We start from the raw sequence: 18588 nt of genomic DNA, 5'->3' as shown, positions 1-18588 counted from the left end.
TATAAAGAGTAATTATTTGAGATTTGTATTATAGGAAGATAATTCTGACAGCAGATGGACTGAGAGGACAAAAATCAGTGGCAAAGAGACTGGAGTAGGTTGTGGGAGGCAGATGGTGAGTAACCTAACAAATCAAGTGGCAGTGGTGGAGGAAGGACAGGGAGAGATGCATGGGGTATGTGAAGATGGAGTGAAATAGTTGTGGGTATGTTGTGTTCAGACATAAAGGGTGAAGACATAAAGATTATTCTGTGGTTTTTATCTCACGCAATGGAGTGGACTGCAGTGCCAATAACAGATGAAAGCTACCACTTAGACACTAGGTATTATCATTAGTACATGTATTTCTCCCTCTATTGCTTCAGCCTCGTTGAATCATGTCTTGGTTTATGCACAAGGTATACTATTAACATAATTAATTTTTCAACATTGACTTTGAAAATCTGTGATAAGATCTACAAGATATTTACTGATACTGTGTTTGGGGGTAATGTAGAACCATTTCTAATTTGCACTTTATGGAATGTTGGTATATAATAACTAAGCTTTCGTTTATTTTTTTCATTTCAGCTGTTAGTTCCCCTCCTTTAATGTATTGCCTGTGAACCTTTAGGAATCCTAAGATAGATCAATGCCACATTAAGATTTAAAAAACGACTTCATTGAAACCACATGCTTCATTTCCTGAGGGTTGTCAGCAAGCCAGGGAAAAGGAAACATATCAGATCTGCATTGTTATTGGTGCTGGCTGCTTAACTGCTACTTTGCCCCGATGGTGGTCCTAATTGGCTGCTTCTCTGTAGAAGTATGAAGAACATGTGTGACATGACAAGGAGAGAATCAAAACTTCAGAAGGGAGTTTTGAGAAAGATCTATGGGGGTTTAAGTGTTTAAGTCTTTGGATCATTTCAAACATATTAAATGATACTAATATGCTTTTGTATGCCTGTTTTTTTTTCTTTTAAAGATTCTAAAATGGCAGGTCAGATAATAGGCCAAGCATTGACTGGCTTTTTAAGTTAATGTTTAATAAAGTGGAGTGGCTGCCAGTACCTTGAAAGAGTAGGAAACGTGATTGGATAAATGTAGAATTTTTTTTTCAGATTTGGCTTCTGGTTTGTATCTGGCTATAAAAGCTATTTTTGTCTTTCCTCTTCCATCCTTTCTGCCCCCATCCCTTCTTTCTACCTTGTTTCTTCCCTTTAAGCCTTATTGCTGTATCCTTCTCATTATTCATGCCACAAAGATGGCTTCTCTCTTAGTTGGCCAGTCTTGCAAACCTAATAGAAAATCCTAAATTTTGCTCCATTTGATAACCTCATTAAAGCCATGGTAGCACTACTGTTTATTTATTTATTTATTTATGCCAAGGACCTATACTGAATTTAAAATCATAAATGTCATTGTGGATTTTTTTAGAAGGGAAGCAGGACTTACAGAAAGTCTGTGTATTGTGTCATATTGCAGCTAGGTTCTCTGGGACAAGGATAATATACGCAAATAAATGCACTGGACATTGAGATATACTTGGAACAGTGCCTTCTAGGAGTAAACATATCCTTTTAAAAAATGCATCACAGTAATACAGCTTGTCAATAATCATCGTTAGTGCAACTGAGCCTCTAGCATATCTAGTATATTAAAAGCCATTCCGGAGCTTATTCCCGACATGCTCCACTTTAGGCAGTATTGACCTGCAGCATCACTTTTGGAAATAAGAATCAGGAAGTTTCTTTTTTTTTTTTTTTGGACCTGTACCAAGAAGTGGATATACCCCTCCAACAACATCTAGAAATTTCCAAATCACCAAATGTGGCGGACCATACCGTTTAGAAAAGATACTGTTATCTGGCTATTGATTATTCTTAGGCAGTTTTGAATTTCAACTTGATTTTACAATGCTACTGTAGATTTTTCTCTTATGTATCCCACCTCTGACAGCTGGTGTGTATATAAATGACACAAATACATTTCTACGTCAGTATTAGAGAGATAAGAATGCAAAGAAAATCCACATATCTAAACCAAATAGCTAGTTAAACTTCACTTGTGTGTTGATTGGTTTGTAGTTTATACCTCCCTTCTTTGCATAAAGCTTGCGAAGCAGTTTACTTACGAGGCCCACTCTCATTTTGTTTTGTTTAATCTTCCCCACCAGGTTATTAAGTAGGTACCGGAACTCCCATTTGAAAGCTAAGGCAACCGAGGTTCTTAGAGCTTAAGCCATTTTTTCCAGAACTCACAGCTAGTACAGCTCACAGAGGTAGAACAGAAGCACAAACCCAAACCTGATGGGACAGCAGTATTCATGTTTGAAAAGTACAAAAATATGCATACAGGATTGTGAGGGTATTTTTTAAGGAATACTTTAGGAAACAGTAAGTACAGAGAGCGGTCACTGAGCAGATAGATGTCTGAGTGTCACCTACTCTGAAATAAAAAATAGAAGGATAATTAAACTGGATGGATATTTGTATCTTTAAGCATAAAATATTCAGTGCATATCTCTTACATTTTTAAAGTTAAAACATTATCACTTACATTATACTCACAGGCCATCAGTCTACATGGGTGTCCATGCATTTAGTGTATATCTGCTACGTGCAGATCGGTGTGAAAGTACCCTGGAGGAGAAAACTGTGACAGGATGTGGTTTGTATTCTCAAGACACCTACAATCTAATGTGTGTGTAGATATAAATTCTGGAAAGTTCTTGGAGGAGGTGTTTAAGATCAAGCTGTTGAAGGGGCAATCCATGCACATTTTTGTGAAGTGGTTTAGCCTGGTTGTTAAGAATGGCTAGGAATGTAGGTTTTGAAGTTGAACGGCTGGTGTTTTAATTTCAGCTCCATCACTCGTTTGCTCATGATCCCTGGGAGTTCCTTAATCCAACTCTGCTTCCATTATTTCATCTGTTAAATGAGAATAACAAATACAACCTGTTTCTTATGATTGGTTGGCAAACACTTATGTAGCACTTTTTGTGTGCCATGCAGTGTCCTAAGCACTTTTCCAAATAATAAGTTATTGAATTCTCAAAAAAACTTGGTAGGTACTATTATAGTATTGAGAGAATAAAGGGTGTTGATATATAAGATATTTATAGCAATGGCTGGCACATAGAAAGTATGTAATAAATATCAGCTCAGTAAATATTTTCCTTAGCAAAGAAGCAGGAAAAGATATTGAAAGCAGAGGAAATGTCATGTGCATAAATTATAGCAAGAAGAGTAAATACATAATATATGCCTGCTGGAGCCAGTCATTAATTTGATTCTGGTGACCAATAAGGACGAACTCTCAAGTGGCATGTGGCACAATGAACTTCTTAATTACCATTGCCAACATATGAGATATGCCAAGTTATTCATATATTAGTAGATTAAAAGCAGTGTCAGTGATCCCCCTCATATTCTTCTGTTTGCTTAAGGAGGCAGTGTGCATTGTGAGAATATATGTATTCATCATGGAGTCTCATTATAGTTTGTGAAAGAAACATAATGAAAAAAAAGTGTGGTTCATAAACATGCATGTGTTTCAGAATTGACTCTTGTAGAAAAAAAAGTGTTTTAAGAGCTGGTGATCATTGTCCCAAGAGCATCGTTCTCTGGTTAGAGTGATTCTCTGTTAAAGTGCTATTCTCCACCCACGATATGCCCATTTACTGTCATGCATGTGTGAAACTATGATTGTCCAAGATACTATCTAGTTTTCAATTCACAAGGCTCTGTGTACAGCATGCCTTTATCTTGACCTTGAATTTTTCTTTAACTATAGATATTAATAGCAACATTTAATCAATGCATTTTGTATTCATTTGTACTAGTCATTTGACTATGTTTTATAAAAGCTTCTAATGGTCTCTAAGCCTTGTGAGCACTTTTTGAATGTTGCTACTAGAGCACATTTTCCTTTGAGTAAACTAACCTGAGTAAACTAACCTGGACATGAAGGTTGATGTCCGTGTGTGATGAAGCTCTAACCCATGTACATGTGCGGATGTACGTGTATTGACACTTCATTCTCTTACTTCGTCTTCTCTAACTGGGCCAGTCCATCAGCTGCTTTTCTGTTCTGTGTGTGGTTCTGGAGGAGAAGGAGGTTTCGAGAAATTGATTTTAGGGTTTTGTGTGATGCAACAGCAAGGACTTTCCCCACAGAACCACATTATAGGCAGGAAAAATGAAGTGGTTCTATTTATGTAATGCAACATTTCATTACACAAGCATTAATTAAATATCTAATGTAAATTAAATGCATATACATATATGAATATGGAAAATGGTCCCTTTATTTTCTTAGTTACCAAACAAATGAAGTCCATTTGTATACAATGAGTTGACAAAGCAAATGGTATGGATTAGTAGAGAGGAAATAGAGCGGTGGTTTTAAAAATTTCCCAAATTGTAAGCAAATCTGGAAGGTGAAAAGCAGTATGAATAAATCAGATTTTGCCCTTCAGTAGCAAAGTGGTTAGTGACTAGGGTATCAATATATCAGTATTTAGAAGCAACAGCCTGAGCCCACAGATATGGCTCTATTTCATGAAGCAATTGTCAGCAGTACCTAACTGGTGTCCATGAAGTACTTCTGCAAATGCCAACTGTTAGAAAACATTCTCAGAACTCTCTTAACAGCAATAAAGGGTAATTCTTCTACCACCAGGTGCCTAGATTGAAATCTTGCCACTTGTCATTATTTTAAGTAGATAAGAATATTATAAAGCCACCAATCCTTGCTTTCAATAAACTGGGAGGGAAAAAGAACCAAATAATTTGCATGATCCACAGTTTTTAGAAATATGTCTACTAAAACATGGAAACCTTTATCGTGTTATTGCACACAATTTGTTCTAAAATAGAAGGGGGATGGAAAAAAATTGTTGATATATTGTCACGTGGACCACTTTATGGCCTGCATTCTTTACGATATGACAGTTGCTTCATTGACACCATGTTATTTATTGAAAAGCAGAGCAAATAGGCTAGTAAATCATGGTTGCGTGTCTAGCCAATCAGAATCTGCCCTGGTTTTGTGGCATGCTGACTTGTAAAACGTATTTGTTCTGCTTCTTTTCATTTTTCTTTTTATCACTCTTTATTTTATAGCAGTCTTTTCTTTAATAGACCCTCATCTTGAGACATTTAAAAATGCACCACATGTCAAATCAAATTCAACTAAGATACCTAAATGCACATTATTTAAATTAAATATGAATGCTTTGGAAAGTGTATACTTATATCATAATTACTCAAAACTACATTTCCACATCATGTACATTATAGACTTGAATCTTGTCAATGTATGCAAGAACCAAAGTTAGGTTCAAAAAAACCCAGAAGATAAATTATTCATATCACATACATCTATACATCTGATAGTGTAATTAGCAATCAAAAGTACTACATATGGTGATGTAATAGAGACATGGTAATTTTGTACATCCTGCTGTTGATGGATTTAGGTTCCACATTTTGCACATTTTCTATTTCATTATTTTGGAGTAAAAAAGATAAAAATAAAATAACATGTTTTCTTTATTTCAGCTCCTTTTTAAATCATCCTTCATGCTTCTTTTTCTTTCCTTCCGTGTCTGGCTCCCATTTCCCAGTTTAGAGACGACTTGTTTTTCTTCATTTATCTTGACTCCTTCCTGCTCTGCTAACACTAATAATGACAGAAATCTTGGACCTATATCTGGGGGGTGGGGGGTTGGAGGTCACTGGGGTTACTTTTCTGCTTTTAGTTAGCTTTCTAGCCATTCCAGAATGAGAATTATCTACGTTCTTGTCAACATCACCACACGTTTCTTGCATTTCTCAAACTGTTCTTATTTTTGTAAAAGTGTCATGTATCTTAACATTTATTGCTCTAGCTAAAAATATTACTTCTCTAATTTCTATTTCCTTATAATACCTCCAAGTTTTCACTACATTCTCTTACTTCAACTCATTTTACTCTTTCTCTTCTTTGTCTGGATTGTTAGACTTTTCTCTATTAAATACAATAAGTCTTATCACTTTTAGGAGAGTGAGAGCATTTCATCAAAAGAATTTTCTGTAAGTATGTATGCTTAGACATACCATTACTTAGCAGTTTCCCATATGTGGCCTTACATTAGTGCCTTTGCTTATTTGTTATGCTATTTTTACTCTCTCACATGCACTGATAGCTCTCTTGTGTATCCGACCTGTTATCTGTGATGTTTCAACTTCTTCTCCAACTGGCCAGATTTTATGCCTCTTAAGCTTCATTGATTTATGCCTGGACAATTAAAAGGACAAAGAGAGTCATAAGTGGAATTTACATGAGATATGTTCCTGCTTTTTTCCACCCCATGAGAACTACTAGAAAGGAAAATTCACCAAACTGGGCTCAGTTGTAGGTCTTGGCTTTTAACAGCTATGAAATAAAAATCTCAATCTGTAAAATGGGTATAACTATACAGAGAGTAATGTACATTTTAAACCGAATGAGATAACATTTGTAAAGTTCTGGGCACAAGTTCCTGGTAGCACAATAGGGTCATAGATATGAGCATGCTAACATATTTAAACATATTATTATCTTCCATCATTTACATATTCAGTGAAACTATTCTTAGAACTGATTAAGATAGAAAAAGCAAACAAAAAGACAGAAGGGTCTTTACTTATTGCTCATACCCTCCCTCATCAAGCTGACTCCAAACCAGTAAGAGATACATTAGAGTCAAACTTAGCTACAGTTTATCCAGCACATGTTAAGGCAGTGTAAGGCCTGTTTTCTTTCCTTGGTGCAGAAACAAGTTGAATCTGTACAATGGACATAACACCTTACTCATAGGGTTATCATTGATGCATATACAGCTATCAATAAAATATTTCTTTGTCATGCTCCTCTAGGCAAGTATTATTTCTGCTAGTGAGTTCTGTACCTAAAATTAAAGTTGTGTGGATGGCTCATATTTCAGATATTTCATAATTTTCCTAATTGTGTATTTTTAAATGCATGTCTCTTCATTGAGATCTGGCTGCATGTGAATTAGTACTTAAGTGATTTATTATTTTCAGTGAGCTCCCAAAAGTGACACTTCAGAAAAGCATAGTAATTTACAAATGACTGAATGGGATTTGTTAACTTTCTTTTGAAATAATACAAATTTATCTACTTTGAGAACTGAGCTCAGCTCACAAGTTGAGGCAGAATTGTGAGGGGTTTCTTTGCTATGGGTAAGTGACACTGGGTTTCAGCTACAAAGGATAAAATCCATAATATGAAAATAGACCCTGTGACTCCACTATTGAAGAATTTTATCTCACTTGTCCATCCATGTGTGGCAGGAATGGTGTCTACCTACCTTTTAGGTTTCTGAAGAGGTTTTGTTTTTGTTTTTCTTTATTTTATGCTATTGGATGTATCTTGTGTATCCTGAAATCAGATATATTGTGAGCATTGACCAATTCTTAGTTAATATGATGCTACATTGACTGATAGCAATGAAGCCTTGTGTTCTTTGATTGACCAGTATTCAAACTGTGATTAAAAATTCTAATGACTCGTGGCCACAAGCCTGGATTTCTGAACCAGAACTTACTATCCAACTCTACCATCACTAACAAATATAGTGCTTATCTTATAAAATTGTTAGGAGTAAGTAAAATGAAGGTGTAAATTTACCCCAGTGTATATGTGTTGTGTGCTTGTGTGTGTGTTGTGTGTGTGTGTGTGTGTGTGTGTGTGTGCATAAGAAATTTCTAGCTGTTTGTTCAGTACATAAATCAGGACACACTGATGGATCTGCCGTATGCCACATACTGCCATGCTATGGATATGGAGATATGAATGAATGACACAGTTCCCCTCCTGCAGGCTGTCCCCGTCTAGTGAGTAAGACAGGTAAGTAAGTATATTAACCTCAACTAATGTGATTAACAGGAGTGGAGGTGTAGTTTCAGGGCAGTAGAACCAGTGTGGAGGGTCAAAATTCTCCGTCTAGGTCATGGAAGGCAGGCTCTTTTCATTTTCTACCTCAGTATCTTAGCAGAATGGTGGGAATTCATTTGGCATTCAGCGTGGAGGGAGATTCCTCACTGATTTCAGGCAAGAACAGCTTGTGTATTTGATGGACCTTAAGGACAGCAGTGCTCAGTGCTCACCAGTATATCTGGGTGTGTGTGTGGGTGTGTGTGTGTATGCACATGCATATATGTGTATGCACATACATATAAATAAAGATGTTATATTGTTTTCATATTGCTGCTATAAGAATTACCACAAATTGAGAGTCTTAAAACATCCCATAGTTACTATCTTAGAATTCTGGATGTCAGAGGTCTGAAATGATAAAGAAGTCTCAATGGGATAAAAATCAGCGCTGCAGCAGGGCTGTGTTTCTCTCTGGAGGCTGTAGAGGATCCGTCCTTGCCTTTTTTGGCTTCTAGAGCCTGGCTGCCTCTTGGCTCATGGCCCCTCCCTCCAGCTTTAAAGTCAGCAATGCCGGTGTTCACACTTTCTATCTCCCTGGTGCTAATGTCTTCTGCCTCCTGTTTCCACATTTAAGGTACCATGTGATTTCACTGGTCCACCTGGGTAATCCAGGATAATCTCCTATTTTATAGTCAGCTGGTTGGCAACCATAATTCCACCTGCAACCTTAATATCACCCTGCACCCTGCTACAAGGTGACATGCAGGGGTTGGGATGTGGACATCTTTGAGATGGGGATCTATTTTGATACCACAAAAATGTACTTTTTTTTCAGTTAAGGTGGGAATATTGGGGAGAAAATGTAAAAAATAAGTAATAAACTGAAAGTACTATCTATCTGCCCAGTAGAGACAAGACCAGGACTTGAATGTCTTCTTTAAATGCACTGTGTGCCATGCTGAGATAAAAGTTCTGCAGGTAAACAAATGGGAAGTGACAAATGAAAATCATATGAAATGTCATATGAAAAATGTACATTCCGTACATGCTGTTTGAAGGAAAGACTGATAAATGATCTCTGTGGAATTTTTAAGAGATTGTATATTTTGGTGACAGGACACCAAATCCAGGGCAGATATGAACATCTTTACAAACTTTGGAGCTCATTCAAAACTGAGATCTCCTCAGCATCTATAAAAACAACCATTTTCCTTCATATTTCTTACACATTCAATGAAGTTGTAAACTCTTTAATGATAATAAGCCAACACACAACACTTACCTCCTGCCAGGCTGCTCTTCTCACCGCTTTACAAATACTAATCATTTCCTCATCACCAAGCCTGGCTTCTTGGGCACTGGACTCTGCAGTCACACAGGGCCTGCCCTTAGTTTAGGGCTCCACTGCCACCTTTCTGTAATTCCTGCTCATTTATGGACAAAGGGTCCTTCATTTGCGTTTGGCAGCGGTCCCGCCCCCCACAAAAATATGTAATTTATGCAGTAAATAAACCAAAGCAAGGTACAAGATAAATTATTATCAACCTTTGGTAGAAGAGAAACTGAGGCACAAGGACACGTCACTAGTCTGCAGGAGAGGCAGTGTTTGAATCCAAGGGAAGTGATCTCTGAGCCACACCAGATTCCTGCTTCTGTGAAGGCAGAGATAATATCTTCTTACACGTGTCTTCTTCCCACTATAACTCACTGTCTGCTACATGGTTAACTTTCGCTAAGTGCTTGTTGAACTGAATTGTGTTTGATGGTCTTTGGTAAAAATATTCATTTCAGTTTTTCACTAATAGAGATGAAAGTAAAAAAAAAAATCCTGAATCTCTTCCAAGACATTCGTTCAAGCAGACCAAAATCAATGTTTTTCCCTTTGCATAATCATCTAAGGATATTCCCTTGTTTGAGATCTATTATTTATCATTTACTAATTAGATTTATACAGCAAAATATTCTATAAATGTCAGAAAAAATTGCACAAAGGAAGGTGTAATTTCACTATTGTCCCTGTTTATTTTTAAAAAACTTAAATTTTAGAAAATGGTGGTTTCATATAAATCCATTAATTAAATTACTTGAAGAAGTGTAATTACATGTATATTAAATAGAGTGAGAAATAGGAGAGCCATATATAAAAATAAACGAGTAGGGTGGGGTCTATGTGTCACATGCAAGGTTGTGTGAGGGAAATTAATAATAATTTTATCAGTAATAATAATAAAAAGTCATCCGCGGGGAGCACAGATTCCCATGAGCTGAGAAATCCAATCGTACGGCAGGCTCATCCCAGAATCTATGGCAAGGCGGAAAAAAGGGCATAGTACGAGGCCGAGGCTAGGACTTAGATGTTTTAGTGTTTATTCTGCCAGTTAATAATATGTATAACCTTGGGCAGCTCACAGCCCTTTTCTGTTTCACCATCTGTATCTCTGTGTGGTGATACTCTGGTATCTCTGTTGCATCATGGTATCTCTGTTTCACCATCTGTAAAGCGGGGCTAACAGTATCTGTTCTATTTATTTCATGAGGTGATAAAAGTATTCAATGTATCCATAAATATGGATAGTTAAATTTTTTTCAAAGGGAGAATGAGGGAGATATTAATGTAAGGTGTTTTCCTTGCACTAAGTATAGTTCCAAAGAAGACATAGGCAATAAAATCACAAAATATGAAAAAAAGCCTTATTTCACATGAAGCACACCTACATTAATTTAATCTCCATTTTTCTACCTTATATAATCCGTATTTGGTTGACTCAAACAGTTATTAGGCCAAAACAAAAAGATTGAAGACGTTAGCAGTTCTAATTTATTCTAATCCTTAATTCTCAGTTTTATATAATCTGTATTTGGTTGACTCAGATAGTTAATAGAAAAGCCAAAATATGAAGCTAATTCATTTCATCACTTTATTGGGCATTTATTATTTATAAAGTATTGCACGTAAGGCAGAGATGAATAAGATAAGTAAGAAGTATTCTGTGTTTTTACTGAGAACACAGTTTACTAGTGATAACGGGGATAAAATGCATGCATACAAAACAGAAAGTATTAGTAATATAGGATAGCTGCAGAGAATCACAGGAGGAAATAAGCCTAGGAAATGGAAAACTATGTAACTAACAATCCGGATTTTATATATATATATATTTTGTGGTTAGGGAAATAGAGTTTAAAATCAAGCAATGTGGAAGAAGCAGGAAGTGTAGGGGAAAGTATTATCAATGATTTCAAACACCTGTTATTTTCTAAGGCCTACCCTATGCTGCCCAGGAGACTGTATGTGTTGGTGAATTTATTTCATAGCAACATTTACTGTGGTTTATGAAAATTTAAATTTCTCTCCTGAAAGTTTTATTGTGAAGAGTAATAGTCTTGAAAGCATGATCAGTAGATCTGGGAAAAATAATATGATAAAAACCTGCATCCCTGAGGTTAGGATAATGGGGAAAAAAAATGTCTGGCTCTAGCTGGCTGAGCTCATTCCATGATGGTATTACAATATCTGCCTCAGAGATAAAAACCCCTAAGAATACACCCATCTGCATTATTATGACCTTGAATGCTTGTCAAAATTACTCACTGTTTAACCTCACTAGTTGAGCTGAGTGCCTTGGACTTCATTATATCTGGAGCACTTTAAGCCATACTGGCTGGCACAGTAGGGCATTCCGGGCTCAACCTTGAGACCCAAATGAAACATTTAACAATGAGAAGCTAACTTTTGGTTGTTAGTATTTTCAAAAAGAAAGCCCCAAGTGACAGACACACCAAACATAGAATGGTTTGGAATGTTAAGAACCGCATCTATTTTTTTTGTTTTAATGTTGAATCAGCAATTGTATGGTAAGTAGACTAACAAAGATTTTTCCAGGAAAAAATATGCCCCAAAGGACTGGATTAGATCTGTGCAGAAATTATTAAAATTCCTCAGGGACCAGGTCTTTGTTCCCCTGGCCGCCTGCAGTGTGTGTTAATGCCCTTTCAACATTCTATCAAGGGCCCTGCATGGACTGTGACTTGACATTGCACATTACTAAGAGGAGACAAGCAAGCAGAGAAGGTGATTGATGTAAACTCTTCTGCAACTCGCCAGAGGTTTAAGGAATTCTTTCCTGCCACATTCCAGAGGTAATTGCCCACCATGTTATCTAGGAAAGAGTTACGTTAAAAAAAAATACCACAAACTGTGATGATCCACAAGAGGTTGGTGTTACCCAAAAAAAGAAATAAAAAGTGTTAGACAAAGAGGGCAATCAAAAACAAAATGGAAAATGAGGGTAAAAAAGAGTATATGTAGGTCTGTCAAGTTTTTGAGGGAGGGTGGAGTTCCCTTTACCAATATGCATCCGTTTTTCAGGTTGAAAAACTCTAAGGCTGTTAACAGTGTCTCCTTTGCATTCTGACAAACGTGCACGGATTCTCGGGAAAGGTACTGTTTTACAGATTGAGTCTAACATACTTGCCAGCTGAAAAGTTATTTTCTCTAATTTCTAAAAATTAATTATCTCTATTGTTAATGTCTCTACAAATGAAACTGTAATATAAGACACTTAACAAAGTGCATGCTTTAAAAATAATTGATTAGAAATACGTATAACATTCTTGTGTTTGAATCCATTATTGTCCTGTATGAGACCAATTCCATTCCAATTTGGCATCCACAATGCACAAGAGCATCTTAGGTTCCAAAATATTGTAGCCAAATATCCTCTTCATCATGCTGGGGATGGGGGCTAGGGGAGATAATCGACTTCAGTCGTGTTCAGAATGCCTGGGCGCTCCATATGGCCTATTTTCCTTTGGCACGTTTGTCCTTAAAATCTTAGGGGATTCCGCTACATATGCATAAGTATTATAAATTAATGTTCTAATGTGCTTTGAGGCCCTTGCTTAATGAATGGCAGACAAAATGAAAAGAAAAAAAAAACATTTTTTTTAAAGAAATCATAGGCATGTGGTTCTCCCCAGGGATTGGAATTGGGAGTCTGAAAAGACTCAAGGACTTGATCCTTCCTTTTCTGGAATTAACTGTTGGGCAAGGTACAGACATTAGGCAGTTTCTTGATACCTTAGCTTTCAGAAGTGGCTGTAATCATTCCAGTCAAATTCCTCGCCTCATCCTTAGCTTGTCACCACTTTTCAAGCACACTCTAAAGGTATATTTCTTCTTTGCAATCTTTAAAACACAAAATGCATTTAGCCACGTGGAAGTGATTTATCAGAAGGATTATTTAGAAACAAAACCGCTCATTTAACAAACAAGTTCCCAGCTTTGCTAGACCAGACCAGACAGCCTGAGAATCTTCTCTCTCTCTTTCCTTCTCTCCTTCCCTTCCTTCTTTCTTCCCAGCCTTCCTTTCTGTTGGCTATTTGTTTTAAGGGAATACACTAACAGATGCGGACTGAATGAAATCAAATAACGGTGGAATGCTAGTGCTGAAAAGCCACCCTGAAGTCATAATATTATATCATCAATTAATAATTATAACATGTAGTATTATATAATTATTTATATATTATATATAAGTATGTATTACTTGTATGTAGTAATTGCTATTCTATAGTGTATATATTTACAATATATGCTATAACCAATTAATTACTAAGCATTTGATCTTTATTATTATTTTTAGAAGAGACGGGGTCACATAAGGGAAAGAGAAAGGGATGGGTCAAGCAGCTGACTGAGGTTCAAGTTTTCAAACTTCCTGAGGCTAATTTCTTCATCTGTAAAACCGGGTTAACTATTCATAGTTTATATGGCTCTTTGGTGGATTCAAAGTCACAGAATATGTTAAGTATCTGAAATAGTGTCTGTCTCATGGAAATGTTTAGTAAATGGCAGCTTATGTTATTGTTTCATATTATGCAAGTTGAGTAATGATTACTAGTCTCCTCAGCCCATCCTTAGAGGCTCAGAGTAATTTTTATTTTTTGTCATAGAAACTGCGGTGAGGGAAATGTAACACTTGCTCAAGGTCACCCAATAAGTCACTCTCTGTCATTAGAACTTAAGGGTTTTCAGCTTCACTGTCTGATTTCAGTCCATTAGGCCACAAAGTCATCAAAACAAACCAGAAAAGAGCACCATCAAAAAGCAAAAGTAATAAAATCAAAGGATCCTGGAGCAGTAGTGTACTAAAAGCCATCTGCTATCTTCCTCCACATTTTCAACCCTCTTGAAATGTTATTTGTAAAGCCTTAAAAGGTTTGACTGGAAACCTTCATGTCTTTTTAAAGATACAGTGTATCTTTTGCTGACTCATGCATGCTGAATTGAGAATTGTAATATAGATTTTTGAATATGCATCAGAGAAATGTCAATACTTTCTACATTGCCAAAACCCTTAGGCCTTTCCTGTTGAGAAAGAAGCTTTATGATTAACTAATAAGCAAATGCCTGTTGTACAATGGTAACAGTGATTAGGGTGTGTGTGTACTTGTGTGTGTGTTTGCAAGTGTGTATTTGTGCATGCAAGTGTGGAGGAGTGGAGGCAGTTGAACAAAATCATTTGCAACAGATAAATGATAACATATAACAGGTCTGCATATTTTTTCAGTTTTTTAAAAAAATCTGATGTTCTTACCAGCCTGCTAGAATTTCTGCCATAATCAGGTAAAAAAAAGTAAGACACAAAACTGCTGTCTTAGCATTTCCACTTGACTTTGGTGCCTGGTCCCCCTGTTTTGCTCTGTCAGACGCCCTTATTCTTCCCACTCCTTTTCTCATTTGGGCTTGGCAGAAATGCCTTCGCTCAGTGCCAGTGCGGTAACCTTAAACTCGCTTACTTAAGTGGCTGATCTCATCTCTTCCTTTATGTGGTTTGTGGGATTTTTCCCCTCTTTGGCTTATTTCTTCCTTCTGCCACCTTTCAGATTTCGCCTCTCTCATTTTACTTCTCTTATTGTGTTACCCTTTAAAAATGAAACAATAAATATTTAAAACAGAAAGCCTTATTTAGTGCCAGTTATGGGGGCAGATATTTTTTGTGTGAACAAAAGTGAGAGGGGGAGAAAAAATGGATATCTCCCTGGTGTATAAAAGCCCCAGTGAAGCAGAGGGCAAATTCTCAAGTTACAGGATTCTACTTGTCCTATTTCTGAAAAGCAGAGCAAAAAAAAAAAAAAATTTTTTTGCAGATATTTTAAGAGATGGCAAAACAGGGAAGCAAACCAAAGTCATCACAAAGGCTCCCAGTGTAGACCCAGCCATCTGCATATAGTTCACAGAACTCTTCTGTTTATTTATGAGTCGTGGAATGTGTAAAGCCAACTTCTAGCTGTAAAAGGACATACAGTTGCTCTCATATAATTTCTTTGGACCTTTTTTTTTCCTGCAAAATCAAGAGTTTGCTTTCACATATACAGGGAAACATTGCCACGCATAAGGACTCAGTTTTGGGGAATTCAAATTCCTTTGCTAATGCACTTAAAATGACAACTAAAAAATACACTTAAAACATAAGAGAACAGGATTTAAATAAATGCAACTGACTGATGTTAATATATACATTGAAGTACTGCACCTGCCAAGAGTACTTTAGAATAGCTCTAATGGACTCCAAAAAAGAAACACAATTAAATTGAAGAGAGAAACATTAATTTTCTGATATAATTTGGTTCTTTTCAAGATAATAATCTTCGATTAAGACAGGCACAAAGGAAGACAATGAAACAGCTATATATTTTACTTTAAGACTTCACAATTTGCTTCCTAGTAAGATTTTCCAGAGGTTTTTATAGGGAAAAATGGTTTCTCAAATTTCATCATGATATAATGAGTTCAAGGAGCTAAACTGTTTATACATTAAAAAAATTAAATGTCTCTGCCATTCTTGGTCTGCAGCTCTGTGCTCTATCTTTCTAGTTAAAAGGAACATTATGTTTTGCAGGCCAGCAACTTCCTTGATAGGATGTTTCAGTTTAATCTATCCAAAACATTACCCTCTGGACATTCTAAAAAAGTTGCTTTTCTGACATGATGTGATTTTTATGATCTCTTTGAAACATTTTCAGCCTTAAGCATTAAACACAAATAAATGGAAATAGGTGATAGCTTGAGTGTTTGACCTCTAAATGTGGGTTTGTAGTTATCCCCGTGAATATGTGAAAATATAGAAGGACACATATCGCTGGGAATATGAGAATATAAATAAATGCCACACTAGGCCAGGTCAGAATTATCTGAATTCTGTCTCCTAATAATTTCCAGGGGATCTTGGAATAATAACATCTGGGGATGGGTAGTAGTACATATATAGAGAGGAGATGTTACTACTGATAAAAAAGGGTAAAGCAGGTTTAATATTCTGGAGTTTGCTATTGTCAGACAGAAAACCTACCTATCTATACATATAAGAACTTACACCTCGGGAAGGTGTCAGTAGGTAAATATATTTCCTTTAGGAACATGGAGTCTGGAAACAGAATTTCATAGTAGAGGAAGGAGAAGAACAAAGACCATTGGTCCCATGAATTGGCTGTGAGGATAAAAAGAGAGCTTGATGTGGAAAACAAACCTGACACTAATAAAAACTAGGCTTTGGTTTTTTTGTCTCTGCTTCTAGCAACAATCCCAGCTATTTATAATATGTTAGGAAGAGATATAAACCCACTGGAAATAATTCCTTTGTCGCTTATAAAATTTTACATGGTGTTTGATATACTGGGTTAGGAACCCAGAAATAACCTGCTCTGGAGTAGAAGAGAAACTTACTGAATTCATAGAAATGCATAATTTAAACATATTAAGAAAAATTCCCAGTTGTCATTTCCTGTGGAGATAATACCTCTTTTTATTCATTTTGATGATATCATGTTCTTCTCTTTTGAAGCACTCTTCATATTTGCAATTGGTAGTTTCTCTGTGGGATTTGATTAATATCTGTTTTCTATACCAGACTTTAAATTTTTATAATGGAAGAGACCATGAATATTTATATTCAACCTTGTGCTACAGCACATAAATGCATCTCAATAAAAACCTTCATGAGTAGGAAGATGGATGAATGAATGAATAAATGAAAGTTACACACACTTTGTACGGAAGATGAGGTTGGAAGGGGAACAGGTGGGAAGGCAGGTTGTGAAGGATCTGGAATACCATGGATGTTAGCTTATGCTCTGTAGGAGGCAAAGAATTTTAGCAGAAATGTGACACAGTAAGTGATCATTTGCACACTACTCTGAAGTTTTCATTGAGGAGGGATCCTGACACTGATGACAACATGGAAAACACTGGAAAATGTGCCTGCAGTCAATACCACAACACTTTGTTTTATTTTTTCCATAGTACTTACTACTCCCTGATATTTGCTTATTCATACATTTATTGTCTGTTAATCTCTCCTTATCTTTCCATGAAAGAAGAGATAGATAGTGTCTGTCTCATTCAATGCTGCAGCCCCAGCAATCACAATTACTGATGTAAGGTAGGTCCAGTTTATTGAATCAATAAATAAGTAATTTTCTAAGAACTTGAGCATAGTTAGGGAGTGGTTGGTATCAGCTGAAATATATCTTATTTCTGCCTATTCTTTACCTGGACATTCATCTTTTAAATCTACTTTCCCTTTTGAAGGGGTCCAGGACTGCAATTAAAATGGGCATAATTCTTACAATTGAGGATATAGCAACTATCTTCAATGACTGTCATATTTTCTGATTCCTGTATTCAACTTTGTCAGCCTGTGTTCTATTAGACATGAGACAAAAATGACAATCACCCATCTGAGCTAATTTTAACACATATTGAAAGAATGAGCTTGCTCCTACAGCTCCCTAGATTTTGTTCTTTAGAGATTTATAGTACATCTGATCTGAGATTGCAATTTACCTTTTTGTTAAGATTAGAGTAGTCTTATCTAACCAGTACAAGAATATATTTAAATAAGTTTGCATGGACTGCACTTTTTCCTAGTAGCAAAAAATATTTCTTTGTGCCTACACATTTAAATTTCTTTAAAAACGTCAGGCAGAAATCCACAGTGATTATTTTCTTGCTGGTCTCTGTAGTAAAAAAAGGTCATGGTATCCAGAAGCAAATAAATGATCTTGATAACCAAATTCTATTTCCTATTTAAACATTACTACACTGTATGGTCCTCTTGTCTTCAATGTCCAAGAATTTTCTTAGGGAAATCAGTACATTTACATATGTGGCTCATTTTGTGTCTACCTTGTGGATGGTTCCAAAGTGCTGGTTTCTCCTATGTAGCATGTGGACATGTTTCTTAGCTCTTACTAAATAAGTACAAATAAATTAAAACAATATGATCTGTTGTCAATTTGTGTAGTTTTCCTGAGTCTTATAGTGTTACCAAAAAACAAAAGCAAAAACAAAAACTCAACTTACCATGGCAAAGTCGCCACAACAGGAATAAACAAAAAGTATTGTTAGTGGGTTGAGTTTGTTCTCCCTGGTTCTTGTCCCCACTGCAGCAAAGAACTGAAGGGCAGAGAGAGACACGGGAGTGAAGCAGAGCAAAAGTTTTATTTGAAAGGGCGGAATGAGCCTCGAAGTAGATAGAGGCAGGTTTACTTGAATAAAGCAGAGAGAAAGGGGAAGCTCACTGATGGGAACTTGCAAGCTCAAATCAGAGCTCTCAGTAGTCCCTCCCTACTTATCTAAAGTAGGACAGAGAGAATGAAGACTTGGGCATAAAGTCT

The 18588-nt window shown here is 36.3% G+C and overlaps 1 protein-coding gene and 1 pseudogene across 9 annotated transcripts in view; both read left to right on the top strand.

Moving 5' to 3' along the window:
* The window catches only part of PCDH7 (protocadherin 7), a 404329-nt gene that overhangs the window by 93519 nt on the left and 292222 nt on the right, over window positions 1-18588 (top strand). The gene's annotated exons all lie outside the window — the stretch shown is intronic.
* LOC140849644 (protein yippee-like 3) overlaps window positions 1-18588 on the top strand; it is a 43443-nt pseudogene that overhangs the window by 10543 nt on the left and 14312 nt on the right.

This window comes from Manis javanica, chromosome 5 (genome assembly GCF_040802235.1).
Source record: "Manis javanica isolate MJ-LG chromosome 5, MJ_LKY, whole genome shotgun sequence".
Lineage (NCBI taxonomy): Eukaryota > Metazoa > Chordata > Mammalia > Pholidota > Manidae > Manis > Manis javanica.
This window is presented reverse-complemented; position numbering and strand designations above follow the sequence as displayed.